This window comes from Lepus europaeus, chromosome 23 (assembly GCF_033115175.1).
Source record: "Lepus europaeus isolate LE1 chromosome 23, mLepTim1.pri, whole genome shotgun sequence".
In the NCBI taxonomy this organism is placed as follows: Eukaryota; Metazoa; Chordata; class Mammalia; order Lagomorpha; family Leporidae; genus Lepus; species Lepus europaeus.
The window spans coordinates 20218731-20231937 of NC_084849.1; positions in this window are offsets into that span (position 1 = coordinate 20218731).

Here is a 13207-nt window from a genome sequence, read left to right on the forward strand (position 1 = left end):
CAAATGCTCTGTGAGAAATGTTGGGGACTCCTATCTTTCCGTCTCGCTCTTCCTCGCGTCCTCTCTTCCCCCTCCCCCGCTGGCCACCGAGGCTACCTTGCAGGCTGTAACAGATCCTCAGGACTCATCCCTCCAAGAGGCCCCCGCTCTCCGGCGCGGGGTGGAGGGCTGCGGGGCAGGCGGAGTGGGCGAGGAGCCTCGTAAATCCAGCGCCGCCAGCCCAGGGCGGACCCCCAGTCATAACTCTCAGCGCTTCCCCTCCGCACCCGCCAGTTCCCCGGCCCCTGTCCAACACTCTGCTCTCTTCAGGAAGCTCCCTTGACCCGGGGGTCCCTCAGCCACAACAGAGGTGGCGCCGGCTGGAATCCAGGCGTGAAATTATGAAAGAATGGAGCCGCCGCTGCCGCCAGTGGTGCCCTGGCCTCAGATGTGAAATTGCCATTTTTTTTCCCTCCCCTCCTCGCACCGGCCTGTCGCATGTGGGGCGGAAAAGATTGTATTTATCACCTGTCAGGATCTGCCAGAACTGAGTTAGGTGAGGCAGGACAGCATAAAATTATCATACACAAGCATGAAATTACAAAATCGCTCGGAACTGAACAACAAAATTATTTCATTTCGGAGGGAGGCCATTCCATTTTTTAGCCCTGACACCTTGACTGCCAAACTTTGAATTGAAATTGAGTGTGCGGGCCATGGAATAGAGACAGCAATAACAAGAAGTAGCATGTAAAGCAGCCATGCATACCCACCACGGTAACGGCCCCCGGAGCCTCCCACCGGAGACATGTAACTAAATAAATGTCACATGTCCCCCTCGCCGCCCGCCACCAGGGACAACCTCGGCCAACATTAGAACTCAAGTTCAATGGCCGAGGGAATCCTGGGAGGGGCTGGGTCAAGGTCGGGTCTTGGAATCCACAGAGCGCTGCCCGGATGAAGCCGAAAGCATGAAGGATTTGGAGTTGTGTTTGCGTGTGGGTATGCGCATGTGTGTGTATGTGTGCATGTTCGTGCGTGTGTATATGTGCTTGTGTATATGCGTGTTCATGTATACATGTGCATGCGTGTGCATGTGTAATGTAAATGTTGACTCCAGCACTTAGGCTGTGGGGTTTCGTGCACATTGATGAACGTCTCTGAGCCTCCGTGTGATCATCCGTGAGCCCAAGGGCAATCGCATATCAGCTGCATGAAATTGTGGCAAAGGCAAAAGTGTCTCCGACACACCCTGTGACACACGGTGGGTTTTGACCAAGGTTGGGGACAAGCGGGTTACCTGTCTCCTTCTTTCTCATCTCAAAATGTTGGTGCTGTTTTTACACCCCGTAGTGTAGTTTATCCGACACTTTTATTTAACGTGGAAAATGAAACTGACAGCAATTTGTATTCCGATACAACACAGAGCCAGACTGGCTTGCTGCTTTTTGTGGCCAAGTTTTCAGCCCTTTTGACTGCCCATGCCCTTTGCCATGTGACCTTGAGGTCCCTCCCACTGGAGGTGGGGCTTGTTCCCTCATCCAATTGTTGCTGAGCTTGATCACATGACCTCATTGGACCCATGGCCTGCGAGCAGCCACGATGCAGGTAGAAGCTTTACACACGCTGTGTCTTTGCCCTGCACTCACACCTGTTTGGGAACGGCACGCTCCAGGGGGACGCTGGGCTCCAGAGGAAGGGAGCCGGGTAAAGCAGCCCAATGTCAAGTGCATTCAACCTGCAGGGCCTGGGAGCCAGGGACTCAGCGGCTTCTGGCCGCCGCTGAGACGTGTGGGGTTGTTTGTTGTGGAGCAAACCCTGACTAATAAAACAGCCAGACGCTGATGCCCATGAACGGAGGTTTGTCTTCACGCGTAGTTTGAAGAACGTTTTGAATTCACCAGGGACTTGGGGCGACTCTGTCCCGTGCAGCTCTGCTGTGAATTGCGATGTGCCTGCAGTCTCTGGCTTCCCCGCCAAGGCCAAGGTCGCCCCATCAGTGTGGGAACTCGGGAAAGGTGACCAGGATCTGCCTTACCAAGAGCCCACACTCATTTCATTCCCAGTATTTCATGCCACCCGTTTTATTGTTCTGAAATGAAACTTATACATTTCATCTCTCTACGCACATTATTCCAAAAAAATCAGTATCTTGCCCTAACTGTTATAAAGGAGGAATAAAATGAGAGCAATTTATAATACCATAATATCTATTTCAATATGTAAATTATTGAGACACCACTATGTGCCAGGGGACATAATGTAACAGTCTGATGCTTGTACCTAGTTATAATGAATAAGTTGAGAATTTCACACAAATATTCGGTTGAATATTGTCGACATTTTTTCTCTATATTTGACATTTTGAAATAAGAGCTAAATTAGTATATTCCTATGTATGGGTGGTATCACCGTGAATGGGATTGCAAATGTCGACCGACACAGGTGGGCTGTGGCAGCAAATCATGTTCCATGGGCAGCTTTGCGAGCAGGCCCTGGGTTTTCCAAAATGGAAAATGACCCAGGTATCGGATCGCACCAAGTACTGTCTCTCCTCAACCTAGGCTGTGAGTACATCCCAGGAAAATCCCTGTGAAAGTGAATTTGCTCAAGAAAAAAAAAAAAGACACTTCTTTGCATGTAAGACGGATTTCAACCCTAGGCTCAGATAATTATTCAGCAGGGCTTCTGACTGCCTGAGTACCAGACGGACATGGGAAGTCCCGGAAGCACTCAGGGGCCCGTTCTTCTTGGCCCTGCACTGTCCTGGCCAACCCATGTCCGGTCTTACCCATGTAATCCTCTTCAGACACCAGGCTGAGTTTGCTCAACATTGGCACGAGGGTTTGCCGCAGGGGCTGTCCTCACCCTTGAATCCGTTTTCTACATCCTTGACATGTACCCACTCGGTGCCGGTGACAACCCGGTCTCCCACCAGGCTGTGACAACACTCTACATCCCCAGATTCCCCAAGGGACACCAGGCTACCTGGAAGGGACACTTGTCCGGAGAGCCACTCATTTCTTTTTACTTTTTTAAAGATTTGTGTATTTATTTGAAAGAGTTACAGAGAGGCAGAGGGGGCAAGAGAGAGAGAGAGAGATTGGTCTTCCATCCACTAGTTTACTCCCCAAATGGCCACCATGGCCGGAGCTGCACTGATCCGAAGTCAGGAAGCCAGGAGCTTATTTTGGGTCTCCCACGTGGATGCAGGGGTCCAAGGACCTGGGCCATTTTCCACTGTCTTCCCAGGCCATAGCAGAGAGCTGGATCAGAAGTGGGGCAGCCGGGACTTGAACCAGCGCCCATATTGGATGCCAACACTACAGGTGGCGGCTTTACCTGCTACACCACCGACCCCACATTGTGTCCACTCATTTCACGATCCGACATGAGCTCCTACTGTGTGCCAGGTGTCATGGGATCCAGTGGATGGATGTGAGGATCCTTTCTCTCAGGTTCAAGGTGTTCAGGTCCCAACCTGGAAATCATGCCTGGCACCTGTCTGTCCCTCACGCCCCCATGAACCCCAGCCCGTTCCTCAGTCCATTTAGTCTAACTATGGATTTCACCTTGAGGTTTGCCGGCTTCTGTGCCCATGACTTTTCCAGTCTTGCTTCTCTCAGTCTGCTCTCCACGAGGAGCCCGAGTCCTGACAAGTCTCCAAGCCAGGGCTTGGATCTTTGTTACCCTTCTATGGAGACCACTGCCCTGGCTGCCTCCCCCTGCACTTGGGGAAAAAACAAAGACAAACCGCCTGTCTCGGCACTGCCCAGCCTCTCCCTTCTGCTGTCCTCACTTGCAGTGGGAAGCTGTGTGCTTGGGGGGCCGTGAGCTGGATCAAGGTAAGCCCTGGATGGTGCCCTAAGGAGTGGACAAACCTCCTAGGAGACACCTAAGCAGCACAGGGAACTCCAGTGGCCGTGGCTTCTGAAGGAATGTTGTCCCCTGTAGACCCTTTAAGAAAAGATTTATTTTTATTTATTTGAAAAGAAGAGAAAGAGAGAGAGAGAGAGAGAGAGAGAGAGAGAGAGAGAGAGAGGTCTTCCATCTGCTGGTGCACCCCCAAGATGGCTGCAACTTCTACAGCTCTTCCCAGCACATTAAAAGGGAGCTGGATCAGAAGTGGAGCATTCGGGACTTGAAGTGGCGCCCATATGGGATGCTAGAGCTGCAGGCGAGGGCTTTAACTGCCACCCCCAATGTAGACCCTTTAAAAAGGAAAAAAAAATATAGGGAGAGAGGCTTAGATCATTCCGAGATCCAATGAGAGAGCAAGGGGCTGAGGGAGAGGTACAGAGCAGAGCCGAGGCCGGAGGTGGCGTCTCCTGATTTCCTCTCACTCCTCGGGCGGGGAGTGTGAGCAGCACCCAACATCTCCTCGGTGCCTGGTGAAGAGTAGGGGTAGTTGTCTCGTCTCCATCTGACAGATGAGGACACTGAACCTCAAGGAGCACACGGCGCTTGTGGGAGGTCCCTAAGCCGGTGGAGAATGTCCCAGCTGGGACTTGGACGAAATCCTCCAGAGATTTGGCTGGGTCTCCAGGGGGTTCTTATGGGATGATGACCCCAGTAGTAGGATCCCGGGAGTGCATTGTGGCCACTTCCCCACTCTCCACAGCAGGGAAGGGTCTAAAGGTGCAGATGTGGTCAGACGTGTGCACACCTCCTCCCCCACCTCCCTCTACTCTCAGGGCTGAACCACAAGGCTCTGCAAGAGTTCCCCGTGACCTGCTCTGCAAACCCAGGTCTGCAGCCACTCCGGGTAGTCCCTGAGCCTCCACTGTGCATGGGCGCACAGGCTCAGACCCTGCCACGCAAGCCCTACATCCCTTGCAGGTGCTGTCCCCTTGGCCTACTCAGATGCTTTGCACCTTCCATCTTCTCAAAGTTCACATCGGTGCCACTTCCTTGTGCAAGTCTCTGTCGAATCCCTCCATGCCCACGGGGTCCAGGTCAGGGCCGTTCATTGCTAGATTTTAACCCAGCCTCCACCATCAGGCTGTAAACCCCCCGGAGGCACCATCTCTGCTTGCTTCACTCATCACTTAGTGTAAGGCACACAGTAGGCGCCCAATAGATGTCTGTAGTGAATGTGTGAATGCCTGACTTAGCATCCTGTGCTCCATCTTGGCGTACCACTGCCCACCCCCACCCCCCCGCCATCGTTTGCTTAGCATTGCCTGGGCTGGGCCCAGAAGTGCCCAGCGGGGGACCTGGGGGGCCGCAGCCCCAGAGGCTGTGCAGCCGCCGCCGTCGCCCTGGAGAGCTGCAGGCTGCGGCCGGGCAGCGGGGCTGTCATTCGCAGAGCATTAACAGCCACAGGTACCGGTCACAGGCCATTGCCCCTCAGTCTTCGCCACGTAAATCCTCCACTAACGATTTGTATAAACTTCTGTTACACGTGTTATTTATCACCGCAAAGAAGTTCCGCAGAGGGGTGGACTCTGAGCTTGGTTCACTTGCACGCACACGGCAGGAAACAGCGGGGGCTGAGGGCAGGAGGGGCCCTGTAGTCAAAGCAGCTGTGTGGGGCTCCCTGGTCCTCCCCCACCCCAACTTACAGGCTGTGGAGCCTCAGGCAAGATGCTGCCCCTCTCTGTGTCCTCAGAGATTCAGTAGGGCTGAGGAAAATGTCCATCTCCCAGGGGTTTGGCAGGATTGAGGGCAGGTGATGGACATCTAAGCACATCTAAGCACTCAGGGACAGGTAGCTCTTGCCCTCATCATCACCACCACCACCTCCACCATCAACATTCTCATCACCATCGTTACTGCCATCATCATCATCTTCATCACCATTATCACCACCACCACCATCATCGTCATCACCATCATCATCTTTATTACCACCATCATCATCATCTTCATCACCACCACCTCCATCATCTTTAACACTATCAACCTCACCATCATCGTCATCACCATCATCATCTTCATCACCATTGTCATCTTCATCACCACCATTATCATCATCTTCATCACCACCACCACCATCTTCAACACTATCATCAACCTCACCATCATCATCTTCATCACCATTGTCATCTTCATCACCATCATCACCACCACCATCATCATCTTTATCACCATTGTCATCTTCATCACCATCATCATCACCACCACTATCATCTTTATCACCATTGTCATCTTCATCACCATCATCATCACCACCACTATCATCTTTATCACCACCATAATCGTCATCATCTTCATCACCATCATCGACCCCATCGTCATCATCTTCATCACCATCATCATCTTCATCACCATCCTCACCACCTTCATCCCATACAGGGGCTCCAAGAAGCGACCTCTCCCTTTACTAGGCTGTGAGCATCAGGGAGAAGGGGCTCCCTCGCTCTCTTCCATTTACTGAGTGCCCAGCACCCATTCTGGCACATAGTAGGTGCTCAACTCATACGTGTTAATTGAATGAGAGGGGACCAATTCGGACTCAGAATCAGCCAGCTGTATAGAAGAGGCCAGACTCACTCACTGGTATACCTGGTGTCTGGAGAGTGCAGGTGGCAAGCTTGCCCTGACCAGAGGAGCAATTTAGGTTCCCAGATTTCCCTCTCCTGAGTTCAGGGCCCCTGCTAATCCAAAGCAACCCATTTACAATGGATGCAATCTGCAAATATCCCATTGTCAAGCAGGGTCATGTTCACAGGCATCAGGTGTTAGGATCTGGATGTGGTGGAGGACACAGCTCAACCCACTGCACTCCCTACATGTACCTGTAGCTAGGACCACCATCGCATGGCTGCCACCCTCTGATCTGCCTGTCTCCAGCCTCCACCCCTCCCACTGAGGCTCCTCCTGGAGACAGAGATCTCTGAACTGCTGGAGAGTGCCCCCTCCTTGCTCTAAACCTTTCTGTGGCTCCCTAGCCCCCTCCCAATGAAATCCACACACCTTGACGTATAACTGAAGGCCCTGTCAGCATGGTCTTTTTCATTTTAAAGATTTATTTATTTGGGGCTGGCACTGTGGTGTAGAGGGTTAACTCCCTGGCCTGAAGTGCCAGCATCCCATATGGGTGCCAGTTCTAGTCCCAGCTACTCCACTTCCAATCCAGCTCTCTGCTATGGCCTGGGAAAGCAGTGGAGGATGGTCCAAGTCCTTGGGCCCCTGCACACACATAGGAGACCTGGAGGAGACTCCTGGCTCCTGGCTTTGGATTGGCGCAGCTCCAGCTGTTGCAGTCAGTTGGGGAGTGAGCCATCAGATGGAGGACCTCTCTCTTTCTCTCCCTCTCTCTCCCTCTCCTCTCTCTGTGTAACTCTGACTTTCAAATAAAATAAATCAATCTTTAAAAAAAGATTGATTTATTTTATTTGAAAGGCAAAGGCAGAGAGAGAGAGAGAGAGAGATAGGCCTTCCATTCACTAGTTCACACCTCAGACAGCCACAATGGCCAGAGCTGTGTTGATACAAACCCAGGAGCCAGGTGCTTCTTCCAGGTCTCCCATGCGGGTGCAGGGGCCCAAGGACTTGGGCCATCTTCTACTGCTTTCCCAGGCCATAGCAGAGAGCTGGATAGGAAGTGGAGAAGCCAGGACTTGAATCAATGCCCATATGGGATGCCTGCACTGCAGGCAGCTTTACTAGCTACACCACAGAGCTGGCCCTCAACATGGTCATTGTAGCCTCTCACCTCCCAGTAGCAGTTTTCACCTACAGTTTCCCTTAAGAAGCAACTAGAGACTTTTGAAATATACCCAGGACTGGTCTCCTAGACCGATTCTCAGGGGTCTCTGGGGATCCATAGAAACTGAATGTTATGTGCTGTGAAAGCTGCCAGGTGATTCCAATGAGCACGGTCAGGGCTGAGAACCAGGGCTGTGGAGGTGCCACACACCCTGGAGGGAGCCTCCGCCCCATGGAGGGCTTGCTACATGAGAGTGTCTGATTCTGCAGGTCTGAGCTCGCCCCTGCTGAGAATCCGTGGATTATACCGAGTGACAGGCAACTCCCAAAGTCTCATACGTGTGCTGTGGTTTCTCCTCCCTCAGGACACTTGCACCTGCTCTACTTCCTGCAGACAACTCCGCCCCAAGTCTCTCCCCAATGATCTCTTGCTGAACTGTCAGCTGGACCACCACTTCCTCCAGGGAGTCTTCCCTGATGTCTGCTGGCCCCGGTGCTTCTCCCAGTGCAACTGTGTGGAGATACGGTTTATTGACCAGAGTTGCTAATGGCAATCCAAAAGGGGCACCCTCAAACTGAGCAAAGCAGCCATGTGATGAGTCAGGGGGCAGGGAAGTGCCCCAGGGACAGGTCAGACCATGGGGAGGGGCCCATAGCTGGAGGAGGTGGCGCTGGCACTGCAGAACGGGTCTGACAGGAGGATGGAAGAGAGGGTGGAAGGCAGCTGGCCTTGTCCCTGCTCAGACAGGAGCTGCCAGAGGACAGAGGAACAGCCTCGGGGTGTGGAATGTGTGTGAGAGATTACGTGTTCTTGTGTATGAGATTGTGTGTTCATGTATGCGTTCATGTGTATGAGATTGTGTGTTCATGTATGTGTTCATGTGTATGAGACTGTGTGTTCATGTGAGATTGTGTGTATTCATTGGTGTTCATGGTGTGAGAGTGTGTATTCATGTATGTGTTCATGTTGTGAGATTGTGTGTTCAAGTGTGTGTTCATGTGTGTTCATGGTGTGAGAGTGTGTATTAGTGTGTGTTCATGCATGTGATTGTGTGTATTTGCATGTGTCTTCATGTGCGTGCTCATGTGTGTGAGACTGTATTCATGTGTGTATGTTTATGTTGTAAGATTGTGTGTATTCATGTGTGTTCATGGTGTGAGATTGTGTGTATTCATGTGTGCAACTGTGTGTTCATGTATGTGTTAGATTGTGTTCATGCATAAATATGTGTGAGATTGTGTGTATCCATGTGGTGTGATTGTGTGTTCATATACGTGTAATTGTGTGTGTTCATGTGTAAGTGTTTGAGATTCTGTGTGGTCATGTGTATGCATGTGTGAGTGTGTACATTCATGTGTATATGTGTGTGTCAGGTTGTGTGTGTATGTATGCAAGAGGACAAGAGTGTGTGTGTGAGAGGGTGTACATGTGTGTATATATGTGCGGGTATATGAGTGTACATGTAGGAGGGAGAGTGAATGCATGTGTGAGAGATGGTGTGTGTATATGATATACATGAATGTGTCTGAGTGTGAATGAGGGAGCATGTGTGTGTGAGATGGACTGTATGTGTGTGTCTGCACATGAGCACGTGAAGTGTGTGTGTGTGAGTATGAGTGAGTGTGAGGAGAATGTGCATTTGTATATTAGGGAGCTTGTGTTCATGCACACATGGGTGGGACAATGTGTATGAGAAGTGGTTTCCCATGTGTGCATGTATGTTCATGACTGTGCACATGTGTGTGAGGGAATGTGCATGTGCATGTGCACACGTCCCTGAGAATGTGTATGTGTGTGCATGTGTGCGCAAGGGTGTTTGTGCACATGTCTATGCGTGCACATGAGTGTGTGGCAGTGTGTATGCATGTGCATGTGTGTGAGGGAATGTGTGCACATATGTGCACATGTACCTGAGAATGTGTATGTGTGTGCATGTGTGCGCAAGGGTGTTTGTGCACATGTCTATGCGTGCACATGAGTGTGTGGCAGTGTGTATGTGTGGGCGCATGTGTGCGAGGGTGTTTGTGTGCATGTCTATGCATGCACATGTGTGTGTGGTGGGGTGGGGGAGGTGGCAGCTGGATGGAGAGCGGAGCTTAGTGTGGGAGCTCTCTGCCACCTGGCTTAGGCTCGCGAGAGGGGAGGTCTCGGGTGTGAGACATGTCAGTCCCCTCGGTCACCGATGCCAGGACTCTTGGCTCAGGGAGGCTGATGCTACATATGCCTACCTGCTACTAGAAACCACCTTCTGTGTCCACGCATTTCCCACGCACTCGATGCTCACCACCTGCGAGGTAGACACTGCTGTCCCTGTGGCCAGGCTCTAGGAGGTAACTTTGCCAGGGTTGAAGGCTTAGTAAGCAGTGGAGCCAGAACCCAAACTCAAGTCGGTGCCACCACAGGGCCCCAAACCGTCTACTGCCTCCTGGACTCCATCATGGCCACCTGCACACTTTACAATGGGAAGCCCAGTTCCCATGTCCCCTGGGCTGTCACCAGCCACTCCTCACCGCCCACGTGGACACTGGGAGCCTGTGTGAGGGGAGGGTCACTCACGTGACACCAGGCATTTTCTGTACCTCACAACCAACTCACAATTAGCTCGTGGGGCTCCGTGTTAATTTTTCTCATTTCACTGAGAAGGAGGCTGAGGACCCGAGTGGTGAAGTGACAGGGACGAGGATGTGGGGGCGCTGGGGCCCGAACCCAGCTCTTTCTGCTCCAAGCCCATACCCCTTAATGATGCCTCGTTGGTGATAGTTTATTATAACTCATCATTTGGGTTGGTAACTCAGTAAATTCTTATTTCGGGGTCTGGCAAATGTGGGCTTTTCTGGACTCTTCCAACAGGTGTCACCAGCTCTTGGTGGCTAAAGGCTCCAACCAAGGAGCATAAACTAAAACAAAATCAAACCAAACAAAGCAGCATGAACAAACTGTGTTTAATTAGCGTGCAGGCTCCCCAGCACTGAGATTTCTGCCACAGCCTTAGAGCTAAAGCCCAATGGTGGTCGTGGACGCCAAGAGGAGCAGTGGTGGGGGTTCCGTGGCAGGGAGGGGGGCTCAGCCCTTGGAACACTGTGCCATGCTCTGCACACCCCGGCACCTGCTCACTCACAACCGCTCATGGCTGCTGGGCACTGGCGGCTGCCTGGGGAGCTCCTTGATGCTCACTACACATGGGGCTGCAAGGGGCTTTGCGGATCCCAGTGCCAGTGCGTCTCCTACAGATCTCTTGACCCAGAGGCCAGAGCCCCCAGCCTGCTGGTCTACCAGTCCCACCGCTGCTCAGGGTCAAGTTGGGGAGAGCCAGGCCACACTTCTTGCATCATAGATTCATGGATCAGAACCTGGAGCAGCCTCGCTGGAGGAGGCAGAGGTGGGCAGACCTGGATTCAAATCCTGCTTGGATGTTACTTAGCCAGTGGTCTTGAGTGAATCACCCTTGACTCCCACGTGTGCTCCTGACTTCAGACACTGTGAAACATGGGGTGTGAGCAGCTGTAGGTTGTGACATTTGCAGCCTCAGAAAACGGACACACGTCACTCTCTGTAGCATCCATCTGCCCCTCTGTGGCCGGCACGTGGAAAGGAATCTGGCATCCTGGCCCTGCCGGTGGCCCAGACACATGGTCCTCAGGCCTGAGCACTTGCCCGCTTTTGGCCTGGGGGTTGGGTAAGAGTGACGTGGACATCACGGAATTCTGGGGAAGCTGCCGGGCAGGTCAGCGGTGGGAAGGAGGCTCGATTCGAGTCCTGGTGCCCCTCAGCTTCCCACCACCCCATCTTCCGGAAGGGTACAGGCTGCCGTCTTGGTGCTGCATGGAGAAGGACAGCTTTGGCACTGATGGGCCATGAACACAGCCTCCAGGACGCTCCCTGGGGCATGCACTCCACCTGCATCATCTCTCCTCTGTCCCCACCTGCTGCCCCAGCAGCCCTTCCCTTCCCCGGGCCAGGCCCCCAGTACGTGTGCCTTGCTCCTAAAAAGGGCAGTTGTGGGGCTGGCGCTGCGGCATGGTGGGTTACACTGCCTCCTGCAGCACCAGCTTCCCTTAGCAGAGCAGTGGTTCGAGTCCTGGCTGCTCTGCTTCCGATCCAGCTCCCTGCTGATGCGCCTGGGAAAGCAGCGGAGGATGGGCCTAGTGCTTGGGCCCCTGTGCCCACATGGGAGACCTGGAGAAAACTCCTGGCTTCAGCATGTCCCAACCCTGGGCATTCCAGCCATTTGGGCAGTGAACCAGCAGGTGAAGATGGATCTCTCTCTCCCTCTCTCTCTCTCTCTCTCTCTCTCTCCTGCACACACACACATTATGCCTTTCAATTAAATAAAAATTTGTGTGAGTGGCCTATCATTTGGTGTATGTTGTAAATATTGCTTCATTGGTACATCATGTAAATGACAGTGTACTCTTATTCCACATGTTTAAGACAGGAGTGGGGGAGGGAGTAAGAGCTCCTGGGGGTCCTAGTGATGCTTTTTTTTTGACAGGCAGAGTGGACAGTGAGAGAGAGAGACAGAGAGAAAGGTCTTCCTTTTGCCGTTGGTTCACCCTCCAATGGCTGCTACGGATGGCGCACCGCGCTGATCCGAAGCCAGGAGCCAGGTGCTTCTCCTGGTCTCCTATGCGGGTGCAGGGCCCAAACACTTGGGCCATCCTCCACTGCCTTCCCTGGCCATAGCAGAGAGCTGGCCTGGAAGAGGGGCAACTGGGATAGAATCCGGCGCCCCAACCGGGACTAGAACCCGGTGTGCTGGCGCCCCAAGGCGGATGATTAGCCTGTTAAGCCACGGCGCCGGCCCCTAGTGATGCTTTGTTATTAATTTGTGTGTTGGCTCTGGGTGTGAGCGACATAACAAAGACCTCACTTGTCTGCTCACTTGCATGCATTTCTTGGCATGTCTACTGTAGTTTAATAAAACGTGTGTGTATTTTTTTTTAAGAAACCTTTAGGGGCTGGTGCTGTGACATAGTGGGTAAAGCCACGATGTGCAGTGCTGGCATCCCATATGGGCACTGGTTCGAGTCCTGGCTGCTCCACTTCTGATCCAGTTTTCTGCTATGGCTACTGGGAAAAGCAGTAGAAGATGGCCCAAGTCCTTGGACCCATGTACCCACGTGAGAGGCCTGGAAGAAGCTCCTGGCTCCTGGCTCCAGATCAGCACAGCTCTGGCCGTTGCAGCCAACTGGGGAGTGAAGCAGCGGATGGGAGACCTCTCTCCCTCCCTCTCTGCCTCTCCTTCTCTCTCTGACTCCTTGACTTTCAAATAAATAAATGTTTAAAAAAAGCTTAATAAATGCTTAATGGTTATATAAATACATTCCATAATATTCACCTGCTGATTAACTTTTCTCTTTATAAGAACGAGACACACATTATGTGTCTGTGCTGGGTCAGGTGCCGAGTGAGCAAATCATGGTGCCACATGTGTGTCGGTGACTTCCGAGTTGTAGCACTGGGGAGAAGAACGTTGTAAAATCCCTGATTTCTACCTTCTGGAGGGAACGGCCATTAGCATTTCGGCATTTTCACCTCCAGAATCGTTTTCCCATAAAGTTTATATTTATACAT